The sequence below is a fragment of the Tamandua tetradactyla genome, chromosome 3, assembly GCF_023851605.1.
Source record: "Tamandua tetradactyla isolate mTamTet1 chromosome 3, mTamTet1.pri, whole genome shotgun sequence".
NCBI classification, from domain to species: domain Eukaryota; kingdom Metazoa; phylum Chordata; class Mammalia; order Pilosa; family Myrmecophagidae; genus Tamandua; species Tamandua tetradactyla.
In genome coordinates this window covers 78,762,599-78,777,752 of record NC_135329.1, presented here as the reverse complement: position 1 = coordinate 78,777,752, position 15,154 = coordinate 78,762,599, and the positions used below count along the sequence as shown (strand labels likewise).

General features: G+C 36.9%; 1 pseudogene; it reads left to right on the top strand.

The window, feature by feature from the left end:
• The first annotated feature begins 213 nt into the window (after positions 1–213).
• On the top strand, positions 214–14,601 carry LOC143675665 (G protein-coupled receptor kinase 4-like; annotated as a pseudogene).
• Positions 14,602–15,154: the final 553 nt, after the last annotated feature.

The following is a 15,154-nucleotide window of genomic DNA, read 5'->3' as shown; positions in this document are numbered from 1 at the left end:
GATTAGAGGGAGTTATGGTTGAGTGTGTTACTTCTACCAAATCAGTTAGGTTCTGTAAAAATAGACATAGATTATTAACTGGTAAAATAGTTTCTACTGAGTGCAGGTATTTTTAAGAAGTACAGACAGGTCTGGGCTTTTTTCAAAATGCTTACTTCTATTTTATCCTGGGGAAGAAAATGGAATCTTTCTCTAAATTCACATAGAAGTTAGATGGGGATCCTGGAGGTAAGAATTAAGAAAATGTGGTGGTACTATTTGGTTTGTTAATGCTGCCAGAATGCAATATAACAAGAATGGAGTGACTTTGAAAAGAGAATTTATAAGTTACAAGTTTGTGTTCTAAGGCCATAAAAATGTCCAAACTAAAGCATCCAAAGAAAGATACCTTGACTCAAGAAAGGCCAATGTCTGTCACATAGGAAGGGACATGTCTGTTGTCTGCTTGTCTGTGCTCTTAGTTCTGTTCCTTCTAGCTTTTGATGCCAGTGGTTTCCTCTCTAAGCATCTGTGGGCCTCACTTAGCTCCTCTGGGACACAACTCCGGATTATGGTTTGCTTAGCATCTCATGTGAAAGTACATGGTGGTGTATGCTGGGATCTGCATTTCCAAACACCCATGGTCTAGTCATCTCTGTCAACACTCCCAGCATCTTCAGATATCTACTTCTCTGTCAACTCTCAGGCAACCGTGTCTCCTGGGGCTTCTGCATTTCCACCCATCTGTGTCTGCATCTGGATCTGAGGTTTCTACAAAATGTTTCCTGTTTTAAAAGACTCTGGTAAACTAATCAAGATATACATTAAATGGAAGGGGTCACATCCCCATCTAATAAAAATCCACAGCCACAATTGAGTGGATTATATCTCCATGAAAGCAATCTAATCAAAGGGCCCCACTCTACAATATTGAATCAGGATTAGAAAAACAAAGCTTTTCTGGGAAACATAACAATTTCAAACCAGCACAGGTGCACCTAAAGTTGAGCCTCCATGATATTTTATTTCTCATGCTATCCCATGATCAGTTCCCAGTAATTAGTCAATCACCCTTTAGTTCTCCTATCAAAGGATAAGTCCAGCTGTGGATTGTACTTCTTTGTATCTGCCTACCTTTCCATTTGTGGGAGCAGTGATTTGCCTTATGGCCTCAATTCTCTGAAGGATGTTGATTTTCAGTTTTCAGTTTTTTTCTTGTTTTGCAGGTGGGTGTGATGACCTACAAGCTCTTTATATGGTGGAACAGAAACATCTGTTCTATATTTTATCACCTATGGTTATTTAAAGAAATTCTCTTATGGTATATCTCTTAAAATTAGATATTTAACAGGGTATGATATTAATGTTCAAGTATATATATAACCTTTTATCTTAAATTTACTATGCTCAGATACCTGGGCACTGCCTGTGCTGTAAATTGATTGAGGCTTTTAAGTGCTCTAATAATGAACTTTTTAAAAAACATTATGACTCTGCATGCAGGAATATGTTTTCTTTAATTTTTACATGTATAATTTTGTAGATGTTAATATACTTATATGTGCTTTCTAATTGTGTGGTTCTATCATTTTCTTTTTATATTGAAATCTTGCCCACCATACTTATCAATAATTGAGAAAGGAATATTTAATTCTTCCTCCTATTTCTTCATTAAGCTTTATCCACTGTTGCTACATTTATGTCAAGACTATATTATTAAGTACTTCTATTAGTCGGTATCTTACAACAAGGGAGGACAGAGTGAATTCTGTATTTTTATGAGTGTATAATAAGAGATTATTTAGACTAGATGTGGGGAACTGTAAGAAGACCACAATGGGTTCTATATTTACCACCTGGGGGTGAATAAGTATAGAAATCTGGCCTCTCTTAAATAAAATATATAGGGTTCCCAGGTGGGGTGAAGAGGCATGGAAATGGTTGATGCTCTACTCTCTTAGGTGCTGCTGACTCTCTCCTTTTCCCCAAAAAAGATAAAAAAGTAAAACAAACACAAATTAAATAAATAAAAAATAATTACTATTCATTGTTATGTGGTCCTACTTCTTATCATTACCCTAAATCTATCTGATACCCAGCAACACAAATGATACCCAGCATCAAAAATATGTGTACATCACTCTGAAGTTTCTAATGGGTATAAATCCATATTTAGAACCTTGTTTTAAATATTCATACTAAAGTCCAGAATTCAATATAGATGAAGAATATCCTAATCACTTCAGATACACTTATCACATTGATCAAATAGGATGATAAAATTTCAACATTTCTTAAATATGTATTATGTAATATGGTAAATATGAGTGTTTTTTAATAGCTCCTTCTATGATTTTTTCCTACAGCTTTAATGTAAAATTAACCCCAGCTCCCTGTTCTAGAGTTCATCAGATTCTTCCACACACATAGAAACACACATACAAATTTGGGAAAATTTCAATTTATGAAGAAGCTCATTAAGCTGTACTTTGAATCCAGGACAAACTTACACTAGAACTTATTTTTTTTTTACTTAATATTTGTCTACCATGAATTCTTTCAACCATTCCCTTGTGTCAGAACTGAAAATAAAATGCAAACCGATTAGCTGATAGAAACCCTGTTGTCCATTTTCTTATACAACAGTAATGTTTTTAAACAAATCATTTGAAGTTCAGCTCTTCTGTGGACTTGACCCAAGATCGAACCAAAAGTTACTTTTATATTATATATTTTGTGAGGTATCCATTATTTTGCTCTTGACAGAAGGTAAATAAAACCACTATCATTTGTTTGATTTGCAACTTGAATAAGAACTCACAATGAATTGCCTAGCATCAGCAAGGTAAAAATTTTTAGGAAATCCAACACTGGATTCTTGTTCTCATGACCCTAGGGATAGAGATCTACATAGTGCATCACATTGTTCCCTTAGCATTTTAAAACATTGACTGAAAGTGACCGTTTGTCATGCACAACATGAATTTGATGCAGAAGACCAATAGTTTCAATGTATCAGCTTCCTCTCCCCCAGTTATACGACATCTGATGTCTACTTTCACTTATGTGTGTTCAAAAATAAGCAGGTCATTCTCTTCAATATAACAACAGGAAAGAATGAGCTTCCTAAAGTGTTTCCAACATCAGTCTCTAAAATGTGCCTTCCGAATAATTAGGAGAACAATGAAATTTTCATATAATAATAATTCTGTGCTCCCGTGTTCTGATACTCAGCAATTACTGCTTCTATTTTCAATTTACAAGCTATCCATGTTCTGAACTTAAACCAAACATGACAGATAAGAAACTCATTGATTACTAGCAAGTAATTTAGTTTATTGCACTTATATGATTGTGCCCTGATTTTTTTTTAAATTTCAGGAATAAGTATTAAGTTTCACTGCGTGTATTAAATTTTACCATGAGTTTAGAAGTTGTAGTAGTTTGAAGCTGTTATTCACCCCAAAAAAGGCCGTGTTCTTTAGTTCACTCCTGTGAGTGCAAACCTATTGTGGGTGGGACCTGTTGTTTCAGTTGAGATGTGTCTAAACCCATTCAAGTTGGATCTTTCATGAGGATAGGAGAGACAAACACCAGAGACATTTTGGAGACAGTCCAGTGAAAAAGGACCAGCAGAAGTCAGCCATGTGCCTTCATATGTGACAGAGGAACCACAGGTACCAACAGCCTTCCTTTAGAGAAGATATCAACCAGTTGATACCTTAATTGGACTGTTTACATGGCCTTAAAACTGTAAATTCATAAACTAATAAACCTCATTGTAAAAGCCAAACCATTTCTGGTATATTGCATCCTGGCAGCATTAGTAAGCCAAAACAGAAGCATGAAAATAACTATATGTAGCTTAAAGAAGGGGAGAGAATACTTTAATGTTATGCAGGTAGTTTTTGGCAAAAAATGGAAAAGGACCACTTTTCTTTATGGAGATGGAAAATATCTGGAATCCATTTGAGTGTGGATAAAGCAGAAGTGAAGAGGATGGAATCTGACATCAGAAACAGGATCATTTCTTAGACCTACAACTTAATCTTTCAATGGTTTTGTGTAATAAACCAAGGCATTCTTGTCTCTATTTCCTAACCTAAAAAATGACTATAAGAATAGTAATCTCTTATCCATTGGGTTGTTGTGGATGCTATACGGATGTACTATCTGCTCTGAGGGGAGAACCATCTGCTTTCAGAGTGTGATGGGGTTATGAGCCATCCTCTGAGGTTGCATGGATGGTGGCACTTACCTCACCCATCCCTAAGGAGATGAAGGTTTTCAGGAGAGATTGTGGGGTGCACAACAGTTATAAATACTTGCTGACTGTTTAAACATTACAGCCAGGAGGTAATGGCATTTTGGGGACATTCATGAATGGACACACATTGTGCACATGTATGAAGTTGGTGGAAAGGCTGAGAATACAACAGAGAACTATAAGTAAAGTTCCAAAACAGGAGACTGGCATCCATCCCCCACTGGCAGGGGAGGCTGTTGGAGACACTTCCCAACAGGAGAAAGGAGAAGACTGCTAGCAGCAAGGAGAGTTAGCTCAACCAACCTCTAATTGTGGTTTTAATTAACAAACTTGGGCTGCTGAATACAAGCTCTGAGCAAAGATAAAACCAGATAAAACAAGAAAGTAACCCTGAGGTCTCTCCTGGCAGAGACGAAATGGGGCTGATGATGAGATGAAATAGAGGCTCTCAAAGCTGGCTGAGGTCAGAATACTGGAAAAGGTCTGTTCTCCAAGAAAAGAGGTGCATAGGGCAGAGTACCAACTCTGGCATTTGATTAGTGAAACATTGGAACTAGATACTGGCCCTGAAAAGGGACTTTAATTTTTTCTCTTTCTCTGTTTTATTCTTTTAAAAAATGTATTCCAAGTAGCACATTGTAGAAAGCATCAGGTGTTTTCAATTGTCATTGCTGACCTTGGCAAGGGCAGAGTTAGAATAGGTTTGAGATACCAAGGAATGATCAAGGGAAGGAGATAATTCCTTAAAGGGCATATCTAACTCAAGGAAAGGCAGGCAAGGCCCAGTTTAGAGGGTGGCCCTCCTTCAGAGAATTCAGACCCCAAAGGGTGGGAATCAAGGACAATGTGAGCTCAACTGCTGCCTCAGCCTCTGTCTCAGCCACGCCCATGGCAGTAATAAGGTCTGCTGAGAATTAAAGGCACTGAACCACTTTATGCCACTGGGTAGCTGTGGATTGACATGCACCACCTCCTGGACAAGATAGGAAAAACACGGTACCTACAGGCTCCACAAGAATACCGGACAACCTGCTAGGTCTCATCCTCAGGGAAACTTGATACTGAATACACCCTCTTCCTGAGAAGTGGGCCTGTCTTTGGATTGGAAAACCTGATTGGAGTCAATCATATCTTGGGAAACCCCTCAACAGCAATAAAAAAATGCCTAATAAGCAGGTTAAGAAGGAGAAAAACAATGGCTGAAAAAAATTGATGAGTGAACAGAAGCTATGCAAGAGGTCTAGAATAAGTTGAACTGAATGCCAAAGAGCAAATAACAGAGAATAAATACAATCAATTAAAAAAGCCTGGGGTAAAAGATTGAAAATGATGCCCTGAATGATACAGTCAAGGAAATCTGATGCCTGGACATCAGCAAAAAATTAAGGTAATAACAGGAAAAATGAAGATAGATCCAGTCAAAGGAAAAAAAAATGTTTCAATTGAGATACAGGACTTGAAATAACTACTTAAAAATGGTCAAACAAGCATGCCAAACAATTAAAAAACCAAATCAATGAGGTGAGAGAAGATATGGTAAAAGAGATGAAGGATATAAAGAAGACATTGGGCAAACATATGGAAGATCTTGAAAGCTTGAAAAAAACAAATTGCAGAACTTATAACAATGAAAGCACAATAGAAAAGATGAAAAACACAATGTAGACTTGCAACAGCAGGTTGGAAGAGGCTGAGGAAAGGGTTAGTGAACTAGAGGACAGGACACAAAAAATCTTACATAAAAATGAACAAATAGGAAAAAGAATGGAAAAGTATGAGTAGATTTTCAGAGAGTTGAATGACAACATGGAGGACATGAATAAACTTGGTATGGTTGTCAGAGAAAGAGAAGTGAAAGGGGCAGAAAGAGTAATGGGGGAAGTAATCATTGAAATTTCCCATATTTTATGAAAGACATAAAATTATAGCTATAAGAAGCACAGCATACCTCAAATAAAATAGATGTGAGTAGGCTCATTCCAAAACATTAATCAGGTTGTCAAATGCCAAAGACACAGACAGAATTCTGAAATCAGCAATAGAGAAAGCAGACATGTGCAGATTTCTCAGCAGAAACCATAGAGGTGAGAAGGCAGTGGTATGATATATTTTAAATAAGAAAGGAGAAAAGCTGCCAACCAAGAATTTATATCTAGCAAAGCTGTCCTTTAAAAATGAGCAAGAGTTTAAGATATTTTCAGGCAAACAGATGCTGAGGGAGTTTGTAAATGAGACATGCTTTATAAGAAATACTAGAGGGAGCATTACAGGCAGATAGGAAAAGACAGGAGAGAGAAGTCTGGATAAGAGTGTAGAAGTAAAGACTATCAGTAAGGGTAAGAAGAGAGCAAAATAAGGTATTATGCATCAGAATAAAATCATTGCAGATACAAAAATGTGGATGGATTAGCCAGAGACAAAAGGACAAATACCATATGGTCTCACAAACATGAACTACATCAATGAGCAAAATTTGAGACTTAGAGTTGATAAAACAGAAGTAGAGAATGTTCAACAGTATTGATTGTAAAGATCCAGAAATGGATAGCATAATGCTGTCTGACAGTAACACAGCACTGTAAATAAACTAAAGAAAGCTGAGTGTGAATATGGTTGAGAGAATAGGGATGGGGAATGTATGTCACCAGAAGGAAAGATAGAAGACAAATATTAGGGATGTATAACTCAGTGAAACCTAAAGTGGACAATGTTGATGATTAAATGTACAGACATAAGAAGTTTTTACAGGAGGGAGAACAAATGAATGTCAACCATGCAGGGTGTTGAAAGTCAGATGGTATATGGAAAAAATACAATCAATGCAATCTTGGGTATATAGTTAACAGTGACTTTGTAATAGTTATCCATTAAATGTAAAAAAGGTGACATACCAAATATACCAAAGCTGATATACCAAAGCTAAATGCCAATGAGAGGGGGATATAAGTGAGCACTATGGGATTCTTCGTGCTGTCATTATTTCTCTTTTTTTATTTTTAAAAATTTTTTATTCTAATTTTTTCTTCCCTTTTCTTATTTCTTTGTGCAAGAAATGGAAATGGCCTCATATATATTGTGGTGGTGAATGCTGAACTATGTGATTATACTGGAAACACTGATTGTTTATTAAGGATGAATTATGTTATTTGTGAATAAAACTGTTTAAACTAAACAGAAAGATACACATGCTGAAGAAAAGTTGGATAGAGACGTACTTATTCACTCCTGTTAGGGAAGTAGAGTGGTGAAGACCCTCTGGAGGGCAGTGTGGTGATTCCACAGGAGGCTAAGAATAGGGTTGCCCTCTGATCCTGCAATCTTATTCTGTAGGTTATTCTTATGCATTATATAGATATCCCTTTTTAGTTTTTAGTGCATTAGACTAGCTAGAAGGAAACAACCAAAACTCTTGAACTGTTATCCAATTTCCTTTATTCTTGAAGACGACTGTATAACTATATAGCTTTTTAGTGTGACCATGCGATTGTGAAAATCTTGTGGCTAACTCTCCCTTTATCCAGTGTATGGACACTTGAGTAATGTTCTAGTTTGCTAGCTGCTGGAATGCAATATACCAGAAATGGAGGGCTTTTAAAAAGGGGAAATTAATAAGTTGAAATTAATAGATTTTAGGCCATAGAAATGTCCCAATTAAAGTAAGTCTATGGAAATGCCCAGTCTGAAGCATCCAGGGAAGGATACCTTGATTCAAGAAGGCTAATGAAGTTTAGGGTTTCTCTCTCAGTTGGAAGGGTGAACATGATGTTATCTGCTTGCTTTCTCTCCAGCTCTTCACTGGCTGGTGGACTGTCTGCTCTGTGGTTCTGCAGTCTTCTCTGTTGTGGCTTTCTTATGGCTCTGTCATTTGTCTCTGAATCTCCCTTTTATAGGATTCCAGTAAAATAATCAAGACCCACCTAGAATGGGTGGAAACACATCTCCACCTGATCCAGGTTAACAACCACTCTTGGTTGTGTCACATCTCCAGGGAGATAATCTAATTAAAATTTCAAACATACAGTACTGAATAAGGTTTAAAAGAAATGGCTGCCTTTACAAAATGGGATTAGGATGAAGACTTGGCTTTTCTAGGGTACATACATCCTTTCAAACTGCCCCAAATAAGAATAAAGGCAATAAATAAATAAATAAATAAATAAATAAATAAATAATATAGAGGGATAGGCAGTATGGGATATTTTGGATGTTATTTTTTACTTGTATTTTTTATTTAATCTTACTGTTTTTGGAATACTGAAAACATTGAAAAATCGATTATAATGATGAATGCACAAGTATATGATGGTGTTCTGAACCATCGTTTGTATACTTTGGATGAATATATGGAATGTGATTATATCTGGATAAATTTGCATTCAAAATGATATATGCATGCAAATTAGTTGTCAAAGTGTCAGAATTAAAATACACTCTCATTTACTATCATTTGATGTGATAAAATGCCCAAATCTACATAACATTTAAAAGAATAAGCCAGTAAAGAAAGCACTGTAACCTGTGACATATTTTAATTTAATCTCCCTAAGTGTTATAAAATGCTACTTAATCTTAATATTCCTTTTATATTATTTCAGATAAACAGGGTTTTTGGTGTGTACTCTGAACTTACCTCATCCTTATGGAAAATCATAATAACCACAGAATATGTCTTATTGGGGTTCTGAGAGAACAGGCAAATAGAACTACTTTTCCATTTCTAGTTTCTGCTCTGTTACTAGGCAGTTTTAATGAGGAATTTCATATTACAACCACATGTAGCCATTTAATCAAACAACTCATGTACTTTCTCTACCACCTCACCTTCGTGGACCTCTTCTTCACCTTTACTGTGGTTCACCTGCTAATCCAAGATGAAGCTGCAGAGAGAAAAATGCATTTCCTACAACAACTCTATGTCCAACTCCTCCAACCTACTTCTGGCAGGTGTGGGAATATTAATCTTGGTGCCCTTGGCTTTTGATTGCTATCCTGCCATTGTCAAGTCTCTGTGCTACATATCATCATGACCAAGCAGAGGTATAACACCCTCATCTTGTTCATGAGATGTGTAATACCTAGGCTTTTGGCACTCAATTGTTTTACTGCTCATAGCTCTCAATGTCCCTTTCTGTGGCCCTAATGAGATTAGTCACTACATGTGTGATGCAAATCTGCTTTTGAAACTGGTATGCAAAGATGTTCATATGGTTATTATCTTAGCTATTATCAATTCAGGAATATTGGTGGTTACAGTTTTTCTTGTTCTGATGTCTTCTTACATAAACATACTGTACAATCTTAGGACAAGTTCCTCTGCAGGGTGATGCAAAGGTCTCTCAACCTGTAGCTCTCACATTCTGGATCTAGTTTTTTTTGTGCTCTGTATATATAACTACATTCTACCTGCTGAGAACAATGACAAGGAAATCTCTGTGTTTTATGCTGTGATTACACCCATTCTGAATCCCCTAGTTCATGCCTTAGGAAATATGGAGAAAAATAGTTCCCATGTGAAAGGTATGCTTCTGAAATAAAATAAATAAAGTGATATTCATTGTGGTTCAAATCCTGTGTTCTCTGTATCGTGATCATTAGAGAGAATACAGAAAAAAACTTAAACTTGCTTTGGGAATGGATTTTGAACTTATATGAGTGAAAGAATCAAATTACTTTTATTCTTATAGCAATCTGCATTGGAAGAGTCCATCAGGTATCACCACCTGGATTTGAAAAATGCAAGAAGTAACTTCCTAGATTACTAATTACTAATCATGTGAGTCCCCTATCCAAAAATGTCTATGTAAACTATTTTCTTCGGAATAAAATCCACTAACTGTCTCATATGATAATTAGAAATTTTCCCAATTGACCTGTCTTAACTATCTAATTTTAGAGCCCACTATATTAGAAGAAAAGTGGTTTTACCCAATGATAATAGACTTTCTAGTTATGGAGAGATTCTTCATATATGACTACTATTTCTAATCCCTTGATCTTGGCAACTTCCAAAAGGGGAAACTTTTGACTTAGGTGGTGTGGTAGTAAGATTCAGTGTCAACTTGACTAGGTGAAGGTGCTTAGTTCTTTTGCTGTGGACATGAGCCAGTGGCATGTGAACCTCATCTGTTGTTGATAACATCTGCAGTCTGCTAGGAAGCATGCCTGCTGCAATGAATGATGTTTGATTTAATTGGCTGGTGCTTAAATAAGAGACTCAACATAACACAGCCCAAGCAGCTCAGCATACCTCATCTTAGCACTCACAGCTCAGCCTATCTCATCTCATCACTTGCAGCATAGCCCAGGCCTTTGGAGATGCAGAAAGGAATCACCCTGGGAAAACTTGTTGGAATCAAGAGGCCTGGAGAGAAGGCCAGCAGAAATTTCCCTGTGCCTTCCCACATAAGAAAGAACCTCAGTTTAAAGTTATCTGCTTTTCCTTTGAAGAACTAATGAAATAGATCCCCTTTTATTAAAAGCCAATCTGGGGCGGGCCGCGGTGGCTCAGCGAGCAAAGTGCTTGCCTGCTATGCCGGAGGACCTCGGTTCGATTCCCGGCCCCAGCCCATGTAACAAAAACGGAGAAACAGAATACAATAAAAACAAGAAAAAGTTTAAAGATGTTTCCCTTTCTTCCTTCCTTCCTTCCTTCTCTCTGTCTTTCCTTTAAAAAAAAAAAAAAAGCCAATCTGTCTCTGGTGTGTTGCATTCCGGCAGCTAGCAAACTAGAACAGGGGGCTATCACAAATGCTAACCATACTATCCTGTCCTACAGTCCTGTGTGCCATTCCTTTTTCTCTAACAGTTAAATTTTATCTTTAGTTGATTGTCTCCTCATCATGTGACCATTTTAACCATCATATTATAGTTGAAACAGATTATGTGTCTGGATGGCATTAATGCTGATGCACCAATCATTAGGGTCAGTTTTTATTGTGTTTCCAGTATTAAGGTGCATTAATCATCTTTATCCCCTTTTAATTAAGTTTTTTAGGGCACCCATTTTTTCACCCTGGAGGGGTAGGATCCAACAGGTTAAGTCAGAAAAACTAGAAAGTGGGAATTGACCCCACATCTAAAAATTCAGTTGATTCAAAGAGATGGCATAGGAATATGATCATTGAGGGAAAATATTACCATCAGGGGCCCATTGAGGGCAGGACTAATATAGTTATAAAGAAGGACATATATTTTGATTGCTTTTGATTGCTATCCTGCCATTGTCAAGTCTCTGTGCTATATATCATCATGACCAAGCAGAGGTATAACACCCTCATCTTGTTCATGAGATGTGTAATACCTAGGCTTTTGGCACTCAATTGTTTTACTGAGTGCCATAGGAGAAGGTAAAAGGAGAAGAAATATAGTGATAGTAGTTTCTATGGTTTTAAGATTGTAGTGAAGGAGCAAGAAACAGATCAGTGACAACTCAGTCACTGTTACATCATCAGCTGCAACTGAAATGGTTCCACCACTCTGGCAGAAGGCATAAAGTCATGAGTACTTATTAAACAAGACATAAATTAGTACCAGCCAAGTTTCACCCTTAATATTATATTTGTAATGGGGAAATATGATTTTAGGGTGTCCCAACTTGAAAAAATTTCCATGCAATTAAATGCAGCATGAGACAATGAAAAGATTGTACAAACTATAAAAGGGTTGATTCTCAGTCACAGGCCTGGCATTTTGTCAAATTCCCTGGAGGATGTGGTCTATCTCTTGGGAAACAGAAGAGAGAACCACATACATGTCCACAGGGCAACCTCAAGGCAAGTAACAGGCAAAAGTCCAGGACAAGTGAGGGAAAATCCTCCAAATTTTATTCACCTTGAGCACAGCTTCCTGATAAGAGGGCTGAAGCTCAAGAAAATATCTGACATATCACTAGATCTTACTGAACCACAAAACAGATATCCAAGAAGAGATGTTAACTATGGGAGAAAATCCTATAGTCAATATCTTAAAATATTAAAATGAATAGTGTGCACAGAAAGAGGACAAGACAAAGAAACAGAAAATGATATGCCATCCAATTGAAGAGGATAAAAATACAGAAATTTCCAATGAAAAAGAGAATGCTGACATACTAAACAAAGACTTTAAAAATTATGTTAAAAGTGCTCAAGGATAAAAGGAAGAGTAAAGAGAATGAATTAAGGGGTATCTGGAAAATAATGAATACCATGAAATGCTACAAATAAATGAGTTGGACAGGTTTCAGGGCTGATGGGAGGAGAAGAGTCTGAATGGCACCCATGGAGGGAATAAGGAGCTGGAGAGAGAGAGTTTGCCTCTTCAAGCCTGTCCACTCCTTGAGCCCAGTCTGGACCCTGACAGGGACCCTCTTGGGTCTCCCCAAACCCACTCCATACCAGAAGTAGTGGAAGAGAAGGCAGGTCATGGAGATTGAGAACCTTATGGCCAACACCTTGCTGCAGAAAGGAGGTAAAGAAAATGATTATAGCAGTGAAAAGAAGCCAATAGGGAGACTTCTTTGCAGAAAATTCTGCAATACAATATTTGATCTAAAGAAGTGTCTTGAATTCTTAGACACAGTGATGACATATGAAGTTAGCACTGATGAGCTTTGATGAAATCTTGGCCTGATGGTCTTAAAAACATTCTTCAGTCATAAGAGATCTGAAGCCTATTTACCAGAAATACCTCAGAATGTTTTGATGGAATATATAAAGAGCCTGGAGCATAATCCTTCCAAAGAAATCTTTGAGGAATGGACTAAAACTACCCATTGATATTTAAGTGGTGAACCATTTGAAGAAAAAATAAATTTCATATTTTCATTTTCATTATTTTTAAGAGTCAATGGCTGGAAAGGAAACCAGTAACAAAGATCATTACAGTGTTTTAGGAAAAAGTTGATTTGGAGAGGTGTGTGCCTGCCAAACATCAGCTACAGAAAAAATGTGTGCTTACAAAGTGCTAGAAAAAATGAATGAACAGACAATGTGAAGCTATAGCTGGAATGAAAAAAGAGTTAGAAAAAGTGCATACTCAATTTATAATTACATTATACTACATGTATGAAAACAAAGACTGCTTTACTCAGTGTTAGCTATTATGAGTTGAGGGGATCTGAAGTTTCACATTTACACACCAAGCAACCCTGGCTTTCCTGAAGAGAGAGCTACTTTCTATGTGAAACAGCTTGGTGTTCAAGTTTTCTAGCTTCCAGAATGCAATATTTCAGAAATGGAATGGCTTTTAAGAAGGGGAATTTAATAAGTTGCCAGTTTACAGTTCTAAGGCCAAGGAGATGTCCCAATTAAAGCAAGTCTATAAAATATCCAAATTAAGGCACCAACAACTGGTTACCTTCAATCAAGATAGACCTATGAAGTTCTGGGTTTCTCTTTCAACTGGAAAGGCACACGGCAAACATGGAGATATCTTCTAGCTTCCTCTCCAAACATTTTGCTTCATGAAACTCCCTTAGGGGCATTCTCCTCCATCTCCAAATGTTGCTGGCTGATAGACTCAGTAATTCTCATGTCTCTGCTGTTCTCATCATCCTCAAGCTATCTTCAAAATGCTTCCTCTTTTAAAGGATCCCAGTAAGATGGAATGGTTGGAGTCTTAACTTCCTCTAATGAAAAATTAATACCCACAAATGTGCGAGTCACATCTCTGTGTAGATAACCTAATCCATCTTCCAAACTACATAATTGAATAGGGATTAAAACAAACAGTTGCTCCCACAAGATTAATTAGGATTAAAACATGGATTTTCTAGGGTACACAAATCCTTTCAAACTAGGTCACTTGGGAAATTTACAAAAGAGAAAGAATTGTGTACAGAGACTTAAAGCCTGAAAATATTCTCCTTAATGACTCTGAACACATCTGGATTTCAGACTTGGTTTAGCTGTGGAAATCTCAGAAGTGGGGGCAGTTTTAAATACAGTTGGAGTATTTGGCTGCATGACTCATGAAGTCCTCAATAGTGAGCAATATATGTTTAGTGCTGATTAGTGAGGATCTTTCTGTCTAATATATGATATGATTTAGGGATGTGCTTCATTCAGAAACTTCAAAGACAAAGCAAAATGGGAGGAAGTAAACCAGAGAGTGAAGATGAACCCTGGGAGTACTCACAGAACTTTATCAAAGACATTAAATCCATCTGCAGGATGCTACTTACCAAAAAGTTAAAGGAATGATATGCTGCTGAGGAAATGGCACAACTTCAGCAAAACAGCAGACTTTTTCAAGGACATTAACTTTATGTGGCTGGAAGCAAAGATATTAGACCCTCATTATCTTCTGATCCTCATGTGTTTTATTGGAAAGATTTTCTAGATATTGATATCTCTGCTGTTAAGATATTCTGCTAAATAACACAAGGATGTTTCCTATGCTTAATTAATTGCAGGTTCTCTGTGCATCCCCTGTGAGAATGAGATGGTCCCATCTTATAGTTTCTATGATGTCAATGAAAGCGAAATTTTGCCTTCAGATGGAAAAGGGAAAATGTGTTGATAAATATTTCTCAGACAAGAGAGAAGCCTCTTCCATAGGATCTTAATAAGAATGAGCTATGTTAGCTCTGGCTCTAGTTAGAAGGAAGCTGAGTTCAGGAGATACTGTTTCATTCACTATGCAGAGCAAACAAAGCCAAATTCTGGAGCCCAGAAGGAACACATTCTCCATGCTACATCATAGCCAAATATAATAAAGGTAAATTACATATTTAAAAAAAAAGAATCAAGCAAAAATTTGGAGTACAAGACCACAATAACTGACATAAGAAATTCCCAGGAGGGTTTCAAGAGCAGATAGAAAGTGGCAAAAAAAGAATCTGTGAATTGAAGAGGAGACACTGAAATTAGTTAGGTTAAGGATGAAAAAGAAGATGTATTAAAAGCAAAAATAGCTTAAGAGTTGTAT